This window comes from Oncorhynchus mykiss, chromosome 7 (genome assembly GCF_057628025.1).
Source record: "Oncorhynchus mykiss isolate SJ-2025 chromosome 7, ASM5762802v1, whole genome shotgun sequence".
In the NCBI taxonomy this organism is placed as follows: Eukaryota; Metazoa; Chordata; class Actinopteri; order Salmoniformes; family Salmonidae; genus Oncorhynchus; species Oncorhynchus mykiss.
In genome coordinates this window covers 39,687,501-39,700,125 of record NC_143028.1, presented here as the reverse complement: position 1 = coordinate 39,700,125, position 12,625 = coordinate 39,687,501, and the positions used below count along the sequence as shown (strand labels likewise).

Sequence of the window (12,625 nt, the reverse complement as noted above, 5' to 3'; positions counted from 1 at the left end):
AATCCACTCTATCAAATGGGTTGGATCAGACACAAAAAATGTTGGTCGATACTGTCAACTAAGCTCCAGTGCTTTATTCGCCAGAGTGATAATATTGTTGCCCGACCGGTTCCTGCCTATTGGACCGGTAAATGAGGAGATACAGACCCATCACATGAGATCCCACTGCCAGGACAGAGCCTTAGGGCTCTGGGCTCAGCATGTCTAGCATGCAGAGCACAGCATTCGAGAACTCCACCAGCCATCATCGTTAGAGCTCTACTTCTCCAGAACGTAATGGCCATCCCTGCTCTGTTGTGTTCTGCCACCTAGGCATTTTCTGAGTGCTCATTGGAGACCGGCCGGTGTGAAGCCATGAATTAATGGTGGTGGGATGAATCCTACGTGCTGTCAACCCTTTTAGAGGATGCATTGAGCAGCTCTTTTGAGGAATCAACCACGGTGAGTCGATCAGAGGTAACGTCCTCTCTCAACCAAGGCCACATCCTCAAAGGCGGCTAATTTGGGCTTTAAGTCCTCGTTTATCTTCATATAAAGGCTGAAAAGAAGATGGCGTTGTTTACTGGTTTCAGTATTGAGTGAGGCAGCGGGCTGGGAAGGAGGAGGGGAAGACAGTTGAGGCAGTGTTTGGCTTGGGGGAAGGGGAGCTGGTTGGTGCTGGTGAGCTAATGGAAGTGCTATCCCTAGACTCCTAATTACATTGAAGAGATTCCAGATACCCGTACGACGTACATCTTAAAACACGGAAAGCATTTCACTTTTTAAGAGGATGATTATTAAACGACTTCCATATTTCCATAGAATCGTCTTCATTAATCATGGTTCTGTGAAGTGCCATATTTTAAAATCAATATAACGCCATGACAAGACACATTAATCAACTGTGTTTACTGTTAATCATATTAAAAGGCTTTAAATGCTTGTAGTCTTTTTTCCAATTACGTGCTCCCCCCTTTGTCATCTTTGTGGAGTAGGTATAGATTTTTTTTTTTTTGCCGGCCAAATGAACTGTTTGCTAAGAGCCTGCAGTCATCCCCTTCTCCAAATGTACACTTTGCAAATCAATAACCCCAGAGAGGTTGAGGTTAATTCACTCCACCGTCTCCGAGGTACTCGTTGAGTCCATTTGGTTTAATGTCGTCCAGCCTGCTGTTGTTGCTATTGGACAGGCTTGTTTGACATAGTCGTAGAAAGCAGCACATTTTCAATCGCCGCCACGTTTTTCTCATGTATTTTGAACATCCTGTTCATTTCATTTGGAGGCAGCCATGAGAGAAACACATGGGTGTTCTTCTTCCTGATTTGGCTCTCAATCAACTTGTGACTCCCCCCTGACAGTGTATGAATCATCGCTGGATGTGTCTTGATGTGATTCATATCTGTCACATGGGGCATCATTAATAATGATTAGCCTGTGGCTGTACTGTGGCATACCTGATGCTGATCAATACTTATATTCCATCAGATCAATGTCCAGTGTCGTCATGCAGAACAAGGGGATCTGATCTCTGGCTCTCGTTGGCGTATTTGTTTTTAATTGAATTCCTAATCTTATTAAAAGGGTTTGGTCTGTCCTCTGTGGTAAAAGCCTTGTGTGCGCTGACAGGAGGCAACCTACGTTTGTCTGTCTGTCCAACTGTAGCTCCCCGCCTCTCTCAACCTCCTCTACTCGTTGCCAATGATGGATCCCCTACCTCTGCTTTCTCTGCCTACTCTGAATATTCAGAACATCAGGCACAGTGCAGCACCTCAGGTATAGATGAAGGACTCATTTCAATATCTTTGTGTGGGTGTGCATCAGTAATTCAATTACACATTCACCAGGAGGTTTGACGTTCGAGAGGGATACAATTTAATGTTATTAATGAGAATGGATTAAAGGACCGGTGGGATGCTATTGTAATCTGCACTGTGTCAATGGTTAGCACATTGTTATGGGGATGCTTTCCCCTAATTTCAGCAATCGACTGATTGGGGTCCTCCCCTGTATCACAGTTTAATCTGCTTAAAACTGGAGATAACCATGCCAGCGAAACCCCTGCCAACATAAAAAATGGAACATGTCCAAAACCTAATGGATCAAGCCACTTGTACAGGCTCTCACATGAAAGAAATATAGTTCACTTTCTGTTTGTATCATTTCTCTTTTTTCAATAACCTACCTTCTGGATGGATTGGTCTGCATACTGTAGGGCATTAGAGCTGATACTGGCTGAAACCCACCCACTGTGAGTTGGACATATATGCACAGTGCTATGGCACACCTTGTCTGCCATTATTAACAATCAGACACACAGTATCTAAAGGATGCATTATGCATGATAATCCCAAATCATAGTTTTCCACCGTTGACGCTTTCAGCGTTACCAGGATGAAAGCTTGAAAGATAACCAGCTAAGGTACGGCCCTGGACTGACCAGATGTCCCGCTGGGTCCACAGCGTGAACCCTAACAAGAGATCAATGGAGCTTTCATTAGTGCAGAAAACAGTGTGGAATTCTGCTCCATCTATTACCGACCTCTTTAAAAGCATTAAGATTAAAATCAATTAAATACAGCCGTGTGACATTTCACATCCTTTGGTGTGTGTGTGAAAGCGAGATTATGCGTGTCGGATTGAGGTGTAAATATATGTCATGAAGGCAAATGTAGTTACTGTCTGGCATGTCTTTGCAGATAGTCTATTTTGTTCTCTGTGGCACACCAGAAAAGGTCACAATTGAAGCTTACTCCACTTTTATTGATTTATTTGACCTCTCGGTCCCCACATAACCTTATGTCTGTTGAAGATCAATGGACTATTAGCGGTAACGTATTTGACAATATTAGAAAATGTATTGTTTGAATCTTAAAACGTCATATTGCACATACAGTATACTGAACAAAAATATAAAAACAACTTGCAACAATTTCTAAGATTTTCCTAAGTTACAGTTCATATAAGGAAATCAGTCAATTGAAATAAATACATTTTGGTGCAGTCAGAATTTGTTTTCCCCACAAAATGGCTTTATTACAGACATAAAATATTTTACTCATCAATCTACACACAATACCCCATAATGACAAAACCAAAACAGGTTTTTAGAATATTGTTGCTATTTAAAAAATAAATAATAATAACTGAAATATAACATTTACATAAGTATTCAGACCGTTTACTCAGTACTTTTGTTGAAGCACCTTTGGCAGCGATTACAGTCTCGAGTCTTCTTGGGTATAGCTTGGTAAACCTATATTTGGGGAGTTTCTCCCATTCTTCTCTGCAGATCCTCTCAAGCTCTGTCAGGTTGGATGGGGAGCTTCGCTGCAAAGTTTTTTTCAGGTCTCTCTAGAGCTGTTAGATCGGGTCGTTGTTCTGTTGGAAGAAGAACCTGCGCCCCAGTCCGAGGTTCTGAGTGCTCTGGAGCAGGTTTTCATCAAGGATCTCTCTGTACTTTGCTCCGTTCATCTTTGCCTCAATGCTGACTTGTCTCCCAGTCCCTGCCGCTGAAAAACATCCCCACAGCATGATGCTGCCACCACCATGCTTCACCGTAGGGATGGTGCCAGGTTTCCTCCAGACGTGACACTTGGCATTCAGGACAAAGAGTTCAATATTGGTTGTATCAGACCAGAGAATCTCATTTCTCATGGTCTGAGAGTCTTTAGGTGCCTTTGGCAAACTCCAAGCGGGCTGTCATGTGCCTTTTACTGAGGAGTGGCTTCCATTTGGTCACTCTACCATAAAGGCCTGATTGGTGGCACTGCAGAGATGGTTGTCCTTCAAGAAGGTTCTCCCAACTCCACAGATGAACTGTAGAGCTCTGTCAGAGTGACCATCAGGTTCTTGGGTCACCTCCCTGAACAAGGCCTTTCTCCCCCGATTGCTCAGTTTGGCCGGGCGGCCAGCTCTAGGCAGAATTTAGGTGGTTCCAAACTTCTTCCATTTAAGAATGATGGAGGCCACTGGGTCCTTGGGGGATCTTCAATGCTGCAGGCATTTTTTGGTACCCATCCGCAGATCTGTGCCTCGACACAATCCTGTCTCTGAGCTTTGCGGACAAATCCTTCGACCTCATGGCTTGATTTTTGCTCTGACAAGCACTGTCAACTGTGGGACAGTATATAGACTGGTGTGTGGCTTTCCAAATCGTGTCCAATCAATTTAATTTACTACAGGTTTCAACAACTCGATTGGAGTCCACATCTCAAGGATGATGAATGGAAACAGGATGCACCTGAGCTCAATTTTGAGTCTCATAGTAAAGGGTCTGAATACTTATGTAAATAAGGTATTTCAGTTTTTTTATTTTATACATTTGCAAAAATGTATAAAAAACAGTTTTTGCTTTGTTTGTATGGGGTATTATGTGTAGATTGCTGAGGATTTTTTTATTTAATACATTTTTTAATACGGCTGTAACGTAACAAAATGTGTAAAAAGTCACAATCTGAATACTTTCTGAAGGCTGGTGTGTGTGTGTGTGTGTGTGTGTGTGTGTGTGTGTGTGCTCAAAAAAATAAAGGGAACACTAAAATAACACATCCTAGATCTGAATGACTTTTTTCTTTACATAGTTGAATGTGCTGACAACAAAATCACACAAATTATCAATGGAAATCAAATTTATCAACCCATGGAGGTCTGGATTTGGAGTCACACTCAAAATTAAAGTGGAAAACCACACTACAGGCTGATCCAACTTTGATGTAATGTCCTTAAAACAAGTCAAAATGAGGCTCAGTAGTGTGTGTGGCCTCCACGTGCCTGTATGACCTCCCTACAACGCCTGGGCATGCTCCTGATGAGGTGGCAGATGGTCTCCTGAGGGATCTCCTCCTAGACCTGGACTAAAGCATCCGCCAACTCCTGGACAGTCTGTGGTGCAACGTGACATTGGTGGATGGAGCGAGACATGATGTTCCAGATGTGCTCAATTGGATTCAGGTCTGGGTAACGGGCGGGCCAGTCCATAGCATCAATGCCTTCCTCTTGCAGGAACTGCTGACACACTCCAGCCACATGAGGTCTAGCATTGTCTTGCATTAGGAGGAACCCAGGGCCAACCGCACCAGCATATGGTCTCACAAGGGGTCTGAGGATCTCATCTCGGTACCTAATGGCAGTCAGGCTACCTCTGGCGAGCACATGGAGGGCTGTGCGGCCCCCCAAAGAAATGCCACCCCACACCATGACTGACCCACCAAACCGGTCATGCTGGAGGATGTTGCAGGCAGCAGAACGTTCTCCACGGCGCCCCCAGACTGTCACATCTGTCACATGTGCTCAGTGTAAACCTGCTTTCATCTGTGAAGAGCACAGGGCGCCAGTGACGAATTTGCCAATCTTGGTGTTCTCTGGCAAATGCCAAACGTCCTGCACTGTGTTGGCCTGTAAGCACAACCCCCACCTGTGGACGTCGGGCCCTCATAGCACCCTCATGGAGTCCGTTTCTGACCGTTTGAGCAGACACATGCACATTTGTGGCCTGCTGGAGGTCATTTTGCAGGGCTCTGGCAGTGCTCCTCCTGCTTGCCCTTGCACAAAGGCGGAGGTAGCGGTCCTGCTGCTGGGTTGTTGCCCTCCTACGGCCTCCTCCACGTCTCCTGATGTACTGGCCTGTCTCCTGGTAGCGCCTCCATCCTCTGGACACTACGCTGACAGACACAGCAAACCTTCTTGCCACAGCTCGCATTGATGTGCCATACTGGATGAGGTGCACTACCTGAGCCACTTGTGTGGGTTGTAGACTCCGTCTCATGCTACCACTAGAGTGAAAGCACCGCCAGCATTCAAAAGTGACCAAAGCATCAAATAGGAAGCATAGGAACTGAGAAGTGGTCTGTGGTTGCCACCTGCAGAACCACTCCTTTATTGGGGGTGTCTTGCTAATTGCCTAGAATTTCCACCTGTTGTCTATTCCATTTGCACTACAGAATGTGAAATGTATTGTCAATCAGTGTTGCTTCCTAAGTGGACAGTTTGATTTCACAGAAGTGTGATTGACTTGGAGTTACATTGTGTTGTTTAAGTGTTCCCGTTATTTTTTTGAGCAGTGTGTGTATATATATAGTACCAGTCAAAAGTTTGGACACACCTACTCATTCTAGGGTTTTTCTAGATTTTTACTATTTTCTACATTGTAGAATGAGAGTGGATACATCAAAACTATGAATAAGACATGTGGAATCATGTAGTAACCAAAAAGTGTTAAACAAATCAAAATTATATTTTGTATTTGAGGTTCTTCAAAGTAGCCACCCTTTGTCTTGATGACAGCTTTGCACACTCTTGGCATTCTCTCAACCAGGTTCATGAAGTAATCACCTGGAATGCATTTCAATCAACAGGTGTACTTTGTCAAAAGTCAATTTGTGTAATTTCTTTCTTATTGCATTTGAGCCAATCAGTTGTGTTGTGACAAGGTAGGGTTGGTATACAGAAGATAGCCCTATTTGGTAAAAGACCAAGTCCATATTATGGCAAGAACAGCTCAAATAAGCAAAGAGAAACGACAGTCCATCATTATTTTAAGACATGAAGGGCAGTCAATCTGGAAAATTTCAAGAACTTTTAAAGTTTCTTCAAATGCAGTCGCAGAAACCATCAAGCGCTATGATGAAACTGGCTTGAGGACCGTCACAGGAAGGAAGACCCAGAGTGACCTCTGTTGCAGAGGATAAGTTCATTAGAGTTAGCTGCACCTCAGATTGCATCCCAAATACATGTTTCAAAGAGTTAAAGTAACAGACACATCTCAACAGCAACTGTTCAGAGGAGACTTCATGAATCGGGCCTTCATGGTCAAATTGCTACAAAGAAACCACTACTAAAGGACACCAATAATAAGAAGAGACTTGCTTGGGCCAAGAAACACAAGCAATGGACCGGTGGAAATCTGTCCTTTGGTCTGCTGAGTCCAAATTTGAGACCTCCCTGTCTTTGTGAGACGCAGAGTAGGTGAACGGATGATCTCCACGTGTGGTTCCCACTGTGAAGCATGGAGGAGGAGGTTTGATGGTGTGGGGATGCTTTGCTGGTGACATTGTCTGTGATTTATTTAGAATTCAAGGCACACTTAACCAGCATGGCTACTACAGCATTCTCCAGCGATATGCCATCCCATCTGGGTTGAGCTTAGTGAGACTATCATTTGTGTTTCAACAGGACAATGTCCCAAAACACACCTCCAGGCTGTGTAAGGGCTATTTGACCATGAAGGAGAGTGGTGGAGTGCTTGGAATTAATGCATTGGACTGCAGAGTGAAGGAAAAGCATCCAACAAGTGCTCAGCGTATGTGGGAACTCCTTCAAGACTGTTGGAAAAGCATTCCTCGTCAAGCTGGTTGACAGAATGCCAAGACTGTACAAAGCTGTCATCAGGGCACAAGGTGGCTACTTTGAAGAATCTTGAAATTTGTTTAACACTTTTTTGCTAACTACATGATTCCATATGTGTTATTTCATAGTTTTGTTGTCTTCACTATTATTCTGGAATGTAGAAAATAATAAAAAATAATTAAATACCCTGAGTAGCTGTGTCCAAACTTTTGACTGGTACTGCATATATGGTGTAAATAGACACTATGGACTGTATATTAATGCAATATGTATGTATAGCAGTAGTTATATAGAATGAGCCTTGAGTAGAATACAGTATATACATATGAAGTGGGTAAAACAGTATGTAAACATTATTATTGTGACCAATGATCAATGTCTCGATCTACGGTACATGAGGCAGCAGGATTCAGCTAACAAGCTGGATTAATTATTTCCAGTTAACATACTCTTTTTTTTCCCCAGTCCTATTATGGGAAAGCATGGTGGGTAAGTCAGTAAAGCGAAAGCCCTAATGACAAGCATTGAGCATCTCAGGCCTTTTAAGGAGTGGCCTGCCTGCCGTCTGTCCACACAGACAGACAGTATGGAGGGCCAGAGCACAGAGACAGATGAGCCGGTCTGTCGTGGTACACTGCTAATCCTCCTGTGGAAAATGTCTCTGGGATCCGTCTCACATGAATGAGCAGCTCAAGATGAGGCAGTCCAATATTTGGAGGGGGGGGGGGGGGGGATTAATGGTGTGTGTGTGTGTGTGTGAGAGGGAGTAGGCGTGTGTCTGTGTATCTACCGTACATTGACATTCAGGTCACTAAAAGCCGCGCTGTTCCATAACCCTTCAAGCTGTACCATTTATTGTAATTTGACGAGCAAAAATAATCTATAAAGCCTTCATGTGTTTTATTGTATACTGGCAAAAACATGCTTTGTTACTCTGGATGTTTTTCTTCTTTGCCTGCATAAATCCTCTGTAGAACTACATATTATATTAATGTATGGACACGTTAATGGAGGCCATTTCTAATTCATTGGGGTAGTGTACATTTTTTAGAGCATACCGTGAAACTGGCAGTCCACAGTGGTGGGAAAGACCTGGCTTTATTGTTCTCAGTTTTAGGCCGTTCTACCTTTCCCATAGCCAATTAGCCGCTGTCAGGTAGAGCCCGCAGGCAAAATTCTATAAAAGTTCACCAGGAAACTGTATTACCATGCAAATAACGTCCCTTCTGGCTTCCTGTTTACCTGATGGATTGCACTAATCGAATGCTTGTTTGGGTAAGAGGGCTCGTTGTTATTATACTTCAATACAAGCTTGTTCTTAAGGAAATGATGTCAAAAATGGCTAACTTAGACTCTCAAAGTATAGCCTTATTCTTTATCAACTTTAAACCAACAACAATAAGGCTTTTGATATTTGTGTCCTAAAGGGTCTTGTCAAGAAAACAGGCTGACAGTGCTGTGAATTCACAAGTTTGACATTACTCTACAAACCCGAGAGCTTGGGACCCGAGAGCGACAAGATGATTCTAAGATAACAGCTTTAAAAAGCTCCGAACCCTCATTGGTTAACAACATGAATTTGGTTACTTGAACAAAACAAGGCTACGTCAACAACAACAACATTTTGACAAATGCAGATAGAACCTTATAGTCCCAAGCTCTCGCAATGTCGAATAGTCAAAACCAAAAGACCACCAAAGAAATTGATTAGGGTGTATAAACCTACACCTGCAGGCCACATCTGGTCTTTCTGAACCCTGTGGAACAGTATAGTAGTGTACATTTCCTGAAAAATCCTTTTAAGGGTCTGATATCAGATAACCGACTGATACTCAGCCATGTAAAAAGGGTGTAGGCCCACTTTTCATGAACTGTTTTACCTCCCAAATGGATAGTGGTAAGGAGAAGCAAAGGACATGGAACTACACCTATTATCCTGTTTGCCTAGAAGGTCCACATCTTAGTCTGTGGGCTATATGGGCTAAGTAAACAGAAGTTCCAATTCTCTTTTCAAACAGTAACTCATTTTTAATGTATAATATCCAGGACCAATACATATGTATTTTTGACCAGCTACGCTGTATAACATGTGGGGTATCTCTGAATATCAAGTGATGAGACACTGAAAGGCTTTTCAAAGCCTCTGACAGCCTGTGCCACTTGAAAGCATTCTCGCGCAGATGAAATGAAACACCTGCTTCATTGAAACACTACGTAACACCCGGAAAGTTATCTTTCTGAAACTTGAAAGGACAGATGGAGCATTTAGGAATCAAGTCAAAAAGGGGACCCTTTAGAGTGCTGCCTTTGTCAAGCTCACATCAAACGCCCCGTCTGGAAAGAGAATAGAATTGCTCTGTGTTGTCTGTCCGCGTGCAGGGGAAAGTTTGCTGTTTGCTACAGTTAAAGTCACACAGAGTATAATGAAGTACTTTTCCCACGGTGGTGTATTGTTGATATGTCGGCAATTTGTAAGAATATTTACTCCTCATGTACAGTATTTCAGATGTTAACAAAAAAAATCTGTTTTGAGTCTATAAATCGGTCATACAAAAATAGTACCGAAGAGTACGTGAAGAACAGATACTGTGAATACTTCATTGGTTCCAGTGCACTAGCCATTTAGAAAGCGATTCCTAACACAAAATAATATATTCTGGTCTGTCTGTTTTTGCCAGGTGCTGTGCAGACAAAGTGGAAAGGACATTATTTATTAGTGCTGCCCATGGACAATTGTATAATGACATCCACTTTTGGAACCTTCTAGTGGTATCCTTGTTGCTCCAGCAATCATGGCTGTGGTCGGGTTAAACATTTTGTGCCAGAACACAGGGTGTTATGGTCCAGATTTACATTCACTATTCATACAAAGAATTTAAGGATTCAAGTGATATGTTGAATATATTAATTTCCATAAAAGCGGTGTATGATACAGGTTGTGTTGAATGTGCTACTCTTTCCATCTGTCTAAGTGCCAGTGAAAGGGTTAAGGGGGACACGGAAAGTTAAGTGGAATGTTAATTGTCTGCCGTTCATATGAGCAAAGAGAGAGTTAATTGAGGTCTATAGAGATTTGGAGTTGTTGGGCAAAAGGACACCGATGTCCTTGGTCTCAGTGTAAATGTTACCGTGACAGACATTGTAAAAGCATTTAGCTGTTTAGTGGAATATAATCTTGTTTTGGAAACATTTAGCTAAATCCTAAAATCTAAACCAGAACATGTTATGGTGGGCCAGGGGTGGGTGTGGATGTCATCATATGCCATCTGTAGAGAGAGTTCTGCCATGAAAAAAGTGGATAGTGGAATAAGTCATAGTTGTTGCAGGATACACAGACATTGTTAATGCAGTAAAAAAAAAAAGATTGGTTGTGAAATACAGCATTCAGTATCGTAACTGCCTGAGGTCAAATACTACAGAGCGGAGGAGAGGGTGGGCAAAAGTTGAGGTTGGCCAGCGTTGAAGCCAGCCTATCCAGTTACCTCTCTGTAGCAATCATGTATTTACTGGGAGCAGCAGGGTCATCATGTTAGCTAGTTATTGAACAGAAAGCATTGTGAACTCCACAATACGTCATCCAAAAGCAAAAAACAAACAAACAGAGAAAACGGTGCTTTAGAAGGGATTTCCGGCAGGTCACTTCAAAGCCTGCACACTCTTAGAAAAAAAAGGTGCCATCTAGAACCTAAAAGGGTTCTTCGCCTGTTCCCGTAGGAAAACCCTTTGGGTTCCATGTAAAACCCTTTTCCACAGAGGGTTCTACATGGAACCCAGAAGGATTATACCTGAAACCCTAAGGGTTCTCCCACGGGGACAGCTGAAGAACCCGTTTTGGAAGCCTTTATTCTAAGAGTACCTTGTGTCTAAATCAAACAAGGTAGATGATGTATTGTGTGTTGTAAGGGAGTGAAGTAACAGAATTAAGCAACAATAATGACAAAAGAGGGTAATAAAGGTTAAATGTAAAGGAAGGTTTTCTCTACAATAGATAGAGGTCTGGACAGAAGCCACAATCATTGCTGTGATCCACAGAGTCTTTGATCATCATGGCACCATCAAATATTTGACTGGGCCACTCCTTTTACAGGTTACTGATGCGTCTAAACAGCAGCCTTTAAACAGTGGGAGGGTATGAATGCATTGCACACACACTCCCAATAGCACAGGTTTTGAGTGAAACCCAGAATCACATATTTAAATATCATTCAGGGAACTGAAAATAGTTTTACTCACAGTTGAGCTTTTGAAACTTGCTTGGTAAAATATATATTAAGGCAAAAAAAAAATAGGTTAGGTCCCCTGACACTATTCATAAAAATTCATATATGCTAATAGTGAGGGCTTTGAACCCTTTCTATTCATTGAATGACAAAATTCCAGATACAATCTGAGAATGCTTTATATAATATACTTTATTATATAAAAGCACTGGTGGATTGACAATGTAATTGAACCATCTGTTTTTTAAGATGGAAACATTATATCGCTGAGGATCGGGATTTGGGGGAGTTTGTCGGGAGATCAGGGAAAATGAGGGGAAATCATCCTCTCCCTCAGCTGGTATTGATGTCAGGTTTTCACTCTGTTGCTGTAGAGAAAACATTCCATGTACACAAATGTTGAGTGTGCATTACAGGGGATCAATCAGGGGGTCAGTACTGTTGTCAGGGCTAAGTCTCCTGGACCTGTAAGCTTCTTCAATATTCTGACTCCACCATCAGCTCAATCAACTGCCAGTTCAGCACCAAATATACAAATAAGGACTGCCATGCAAGCGTATCAAAATACAGGGTAAAAGTGATGATATGTCTTTGCACAAAAACAGAAAACTCTTAGAATAAAAGGTGCTATATGGAACCTAAAAGGGTTTTTCGGCTGTCTCCATAGGATAACCCTTTTTGGTTCCAGGCTGAACTATTTTGGGTTCCAGGAAGAACCCTCTGGGGACAGGGTTCTACATAGAACCCAATATGGTTCTACCTGGAACCAGAAAGGGTTCTTCAAAGGGTTATCCTATGTAGACAGCCAAAGAACCCTTTTAGGTTCCATATAGCACCTTTTTTTCTAAGAGTGTAGCTTCAGAGAGAGGAAAGATGACAGATCATGCAGCTTTGTGTGAAGGTCACGTTGTGAAGGACATCTTGGACACAGGTTGAGTGTCTCTCTGCTGGCTTCTGCCTAACAAAGCACAGCATCCCAATCTTGCTGCCTTGCGTCACCCACATTGATAAGGAAATAATTACTTTCCCTTCTTCCCCTGCAATGACTATCCCCTGCATCTCCTTCACTCATTAACTTCCT

General features: G+C 42.5%; 1 protein-coding gene across 19 annotated transcripts in view; it reads left to right on the top strand.

Annotated features, from left to right (window-relative positions):
* The window catches only part of chl1b (cell adhesion molecule L1-like b), a 78,495-nt gene that overhangs the window by 14,892 nt on the left and 50,978 nt on the right, over nt 1–12,625 (top strand). The gene's annotated exons all lie outside the window — the stretch shown is intronic.